The sequence below is a fragment of the Elephantulus edwardii genome, unplaced genomic scaffold (assembly GCF_000299155.1).
Source record: "Elephantulus edwardii isolate Elephantulus edwardi_28Jun2011 unplaced genomic scaffold, EleEdw1.0 scaffold00257, whole genome shotgun sequence".
NCBI classification, from domain to species: Eukaryota; Metazoa; Chordata; class Mammalia; order Macroscelidea; family Macroscelididae; genus Elephantulus; species Elephantulus edwardii.
This window is the reverse complement of record NW_006400007.1, coordinates 2,139,938-2,145,470: the sequence shown is the minus strand read 5'-3', so window position 1 is coordinate 2,145,470 and position 5,533 is coordinate 2,139,938.

The window sequence follows — 5,533 nt, the reverse complement described above, 5'->3', positions numbered from 1 at the left end:
CTCCTATTATCTCCTAGACAGACCCAGGACCATGTCAGTCCAGTATTAACCTCTGTGGGTGGCCTGCACTACAAGAAACCCTCACAGAAAGGTACTTCCAGAGGAATGTGTGTGTTTGTGTGTATGTGTATAATGGTGTATGTATGGGTGTGTACACACATGACTGTATCTGAGAGCATCTATCTTCTGATCTACAACTGAGGCCTGACAAGAAGAAAACAATGACCTAAGAAGTGATTTTGGCTGCAGGTCCTGAGTCTATCATTGTCTCACATCTCTAACACGTCTACACAGTGGGAATGGAGGGTTCATGTGAGTTGTTTAGGGAGGGGGTTTATATAATCCAATCTTTGATTCACTCAGGGGCCAGGCGATGAGGTCACTTCCACAGGGAAAGCTAGGGAAGATTCTATGCTAATATGGGCAGAATTCCGAGTTTAGAACTTTAGAGCTGTTTGAAGGGTGCTGAGGATATTGGTTTGAGAGCAGGGTACCCACTCCTTTGGCTTCTGGAGACCCTTTACGACTAACCAAAAGATGGGCTCCACCCTGCCACAAGGTTCTCTGAGAGGCTACCTGACCCCTCATTTGGTAGCCTGGAAATATAGCCCCAGAGCCCTGAGAGTTAAGGCACGCCTTTCAGAAAAGGTCATGTGTTAAGTGCCAGCTGATGGACATTTTTTTTTTCTCCCCTTCAAGAGCAGGGAAAATGCCACCAAAAGCATTTCTGTCATCATTCAGGTTTTGTCATAAAGTACAAAGCGCCTCCCTCTGCCCAGCCCCCTGACACACAACCTCTCTCTCTGTCACGCAAGACTCAGCCTTTCAGGCACCATCTGCATCCTGCGACTGGCCATTATGAAACACACCTCACCTGGCACCAACCCCAGGAGACTGTGCTGGAGCCACTGCCAGGCACCTCCAGAGCCTGCACTGCTCCCAGAACCCCAACAGAAATAAAAGAGAGAATTGAGAAAATATTCATTTCTTCCAGAAAACTTAGCCAGTCAGTTGAGAGGAGCCAGGATAATTCTTCTCCCCGTGAGGTAGCTCTGTAGTCTTTCAGCCCAGATCTCTAGCATCAAACGTCACCAGGCCATCCATGTGGTGGGTGTGAATTCCAGAATAAAATTTGAGAAATCACTAAACTTTTGCATGCCAAATAGCTATTTATATATTATATTAATAAATAAAGAAATATATCTATATATATCACAAATGCAGGCCACATGTCAAATCCAGCTTTGCTTCTTACAAATGAATAAACTTAAATAAAAATGAACATTGCAGGGGTATTTGGAGACACATCTATTTAAATTTTTATTACACATTTTAATGCTAAAACTAAGAATGGTTAGATAAAGCATATATATTTATATATGTTTGTGTATATACACGAACACACTACAGATAAAGCTTTATTAGAAACCACATTAGCTAACAGGTGTTTTGTTATATAGCATGGACATTTTATTTTACATATCAGAACATAAAGCCATTTTACAACTGTGAAGTGTGTGGATGATTTTTACTACTGACTTGTTACTTCCTGGCTCATCAGTGATTTCTGCCTCCCTTTTTGCTTGTTATTTTCCCCACACAACTCAAGAACTTAGTGAGGGCTTTAGTGTTTCTGAGCACATGTACCATAAGCTCAGACAGAATTTAGAACCAATGAAGTACTTGTTTCTTCAAGGTTGTGTTACTTCATGGATTATAGCTCTGGATTCTCCATCCCTTTCCCTTCATGGCTCTTTCTCCGTAACTGCTTAACTTCACTCAATGTCTCTATCACAGGCTGGTCTGAGAACCCAGGTAGGAGGTTCCCTTAAGTCTTCATCTGGACTAAGATGAAATTTCCTGTTGGGTCAAAGGTTTCAGTACACTTGAGTCCTCCCCATGCCAGAAGGCCAAGCTCTTTCTTCCTTTAATTCCTATATAGCTGGCTCCTGTGACCTTGTTGACCACAGGAAAACTTACTGAGCTGGACTTGGGAAGGAGAAGGGAAGAGGGTTCTTCCTAACTCATCTCCTCTGCTTTTTTATCTCTGAGTTAAAGGAATGCCGGGATCCTCCATTCTCGGAGGACTTTCAAGAATCTCAAGCAGAACTTTGGGGGCTGGACGTCTCTGAATCTGTCTCTGTAGACACACAGTTGATGGAGTCTGGGGTAAAGAATGTAATTTCTTGATAAGTGTTCTGCTTGTAGGCAGCCCACGGCTTCCTACCAACTCTCTGAGTAGCACAGGGTCCCCGGGTTACCTCACCTGGGCATGGCTAGATCATGGCCTGCAGTGGGATTTTGTGGAACTTTCCTGCCCCTCTGAATGAACAACTCCATAAAATGGGGGCACATGGGATATCCTGGAACAAAGGGCACCATTCAGTAGCGCCAACAGGTCATACATCATGGGGCCAGAAACCCGCCACATGAAAAGTGTCAGCTTCTGCAGTGCCCGGCCTGGGAAGGAGGCCCGGGGGGGTGGGGGGACCCCCAACCCTAAAAGGATTAACCTTCAGCTTCATATCCCTGGGTCGACAGCAAGCAGGGCTCTGCATCCCTGTCCAGCCCAGACCAGACTTAAGACCATGGTGGGGAAGGCCAGCCAGGCCTCTCAGCAGCACCCAACCGCCCACCCTCCAACACGAGAAGTCTGCAATAACAAAAGGGAGAATGAACCGAGGAGCTGGGTCAGACTGACAAATTGTTAAAAAACCAAAGCAACTTCCAGCTAGGCTGGGCCTCATGGGGTCAAGAGGCCCCAACTCGCCCCACTAATGGAGCCTGCTGGAGGAGCTGCAGCCTCAGTTTTGCAGTGTCTTATCTTACAACATAAAATTAAAACCCACTTAAAAGGCCGGAGGGCATGTTAACATTCACCCTGCTGTCTAATTGAAGTAGTTCCCAGTGCAGAGGATTGCGCTTGAAAGATGTCTCCCCGCGAGGCTGCGAGGGGAAGGCTGGGGGGGCGGCGGATGGAGTGGGGCCAGACGCCATTGCGAGCCCAACACGAGCTGGAAAGCCCAGCCCCAGGTGGCAGGTGGCGACAGCAAAGGTTATAGCAGGCTGGGCTGTTGTGTATTTTTCAAAAATCTTACAAATTCATTAGCCGCGATGCCAGCAGGGGCCAGAGTCCCGAGGAATGCCTCAAACATGGCGGCCTCGGCGAGAAGCCCGGTGGGCGCCGCGGCCCGGAGAGCCCGCCCCCGCCCCCAGCCACCTTCCTCCAGGCAAACACATTACAGGGCTCGAGGCATACGGAATCAATCAGGGGCATCCTGTAAAGGTGATGAACTTGCACCGGCCATCTGAGTAATGGGAACCAGTCAGCCCGAAGCCTGAAAGCCAAGGGGACTCAAAACCAAGGTGACAGCTATTAAGCAATTGTGCGCAGAACAAAATGGCAAAGGGGCCAGGTAATCAATTCAATTTTCGATGGGCAACCCAAGCAACTGCAGCCTCTGTCGCGGTCGATTAGGGAGGGCCCAGCTGGAGCTTTCAGGGGGAGCCCATAACAGATCAGAAACAGGCCCCCGATGAAAAGCGAAAGAGCTGTCTCCCGAGGAGCCGGCCATGAAGGCCTCTGCTTTATGTGACTCTGTTCTTCCTTGGCTCCTTGAAGAAGAAGTAGGGGGGAAAGCAAGCCGTTTGGAGATTAGATAGTTTTCTTCAGCCATTTATCATTATGAAGGAAAGTAGACAGGGCAGGGGCAGAAAAATCTCCAGTGGGATTTCTGTGAAGTCTCACTAAGAAGGTCCAGGTTTACACGCTGCAGCTCAAACAGCCCCTGGTTATTACCACCGTCTGACGGGGTCTGCAGAGCATCCAGAATCCCTCTTTCTCTAACGAGGACAAGCAGGCACCCCGCCTGCTCTGATGGCCATAGAAATTCTCCTACAGAAACCCCACACCACCCAATGGTATTATTTGTGAAAATTCAAGGCCAAATCAAATCATGCAGAAAGGAGGACAATAAAAAGATGTAACAGGGTTGTGCTTTGTTCTCCTGGTTAGACCTCAACTGTGTCCCCCTATATTTTACCTGGGCCTAGGTCATGGCAAGGCCAAAGACAGACCACAGGAAGAAGCAGCCTACTGGAAAATTCTAGACTCATCTTTAGTGGTTCTGTACTGGTTTGGGGGAAGGGCTGAGCAAGAGGCCTCTACAGCCTTGGGCAGTGCAGAGGCTGAGAGAAGTCGCTGTGCTGATGGCAAAAGGGGGCAGAACCAGGAGGGAAAGACCACAGTTGGGACAGGAGGAATCCCAATGGGGGCAAGGTCTGGTGATGAGTGAAGAAGGGCTCACTTAGAAAACTGGAGCAATGGATTCATGGGAAAAGAGGAATTCTTAAAATGAATTCTAAAAAGAGGAATTGCAAATGGAATGGATAATTCACTAAAAGAAAACACACTTCACTAGTAATCTAAAAGGGAGCTAAGGTGGCGTAGTCCATACGGAGTTGTGCTGTTAACCCAAAGGCTGCACATCCCTGGTGGTTCAAATCTACGAGCAGCTCCACAGTAGAAAAATGGGCAGTCTCCTCTTATGCAATTTACAGTTTCAGAAACCCAATGGAGGGTCAGATATGAGTCAGTCCTGACTCAGTAGCAGTGAATTTTTTGAGTTATCTAAACAACAAATTATAAAATGCAACTTTTGGCTCACAAATAAGTGAACATTTAAGAAAAGATAGGAGATCTATCTCTCAGCCATTGCTGGAGGTTGTAATCTTTCTAGGGGAAAAAATGTCTTAGCAGGGCCAAAAGCTCTAAAAAAAAAAAGTCCATGTCCCAAAGAAAATAATCAGGAATGTAGACATAGCTTAAAGGTTTATAATGTTCATTGTGGTATTACTGTCAGTGGTCCCACATCGGTAGGGAGTAAATTATGGTTAAGTAAATTATGTTATACCTTCATTATGGAACATGATAGAGTGATTAATAGTATATTTACGGGGAGCTCTGGTGGCCTAGTGGTAAGGAGCTGCAACTACAATCCCAGAGGTGCACGGTTCAAATCCACCAGAAGCTCTGCCGGGGAAGGAGGGACAATTTCCTCCTGTACCAGTCAGATCTGATTTGATGGTACATGCACACAAAAATAATAAAATAAAATAAAATAATTTAAAAAATAGTATATTTACAAAGACTAAACTATTATAGGAGTGTATTTAGTATGAAGTGAAGACAAAAGTATCATAATGTAGAGTGACCTCAAAAAAGATTTTAAGGCTCTCTGCTCCTCGTCGATCCAGATTGCCCTCTCTTCTTGTGCAGCCTCAGCCGCATCCCTGAGACACGATGGTGAAGGTCGGAGTAAACGGATTTGGCCGTATTGGGCGCCTGGTCACCAGGGCTGCTTTTCACTCTAACAAAGTGGATATTGTCGCCATTAATGATCCCTTCATTGACCTCAACTACACGGTCTATATGTTCCAATATGATTCCACCCATGGCAAGTTCAATGGCACTGTCAAGGCTGAGAATGGGAAGCTGGTCATCAATGGGAAAGTTATCACTATCTTCCAGGAG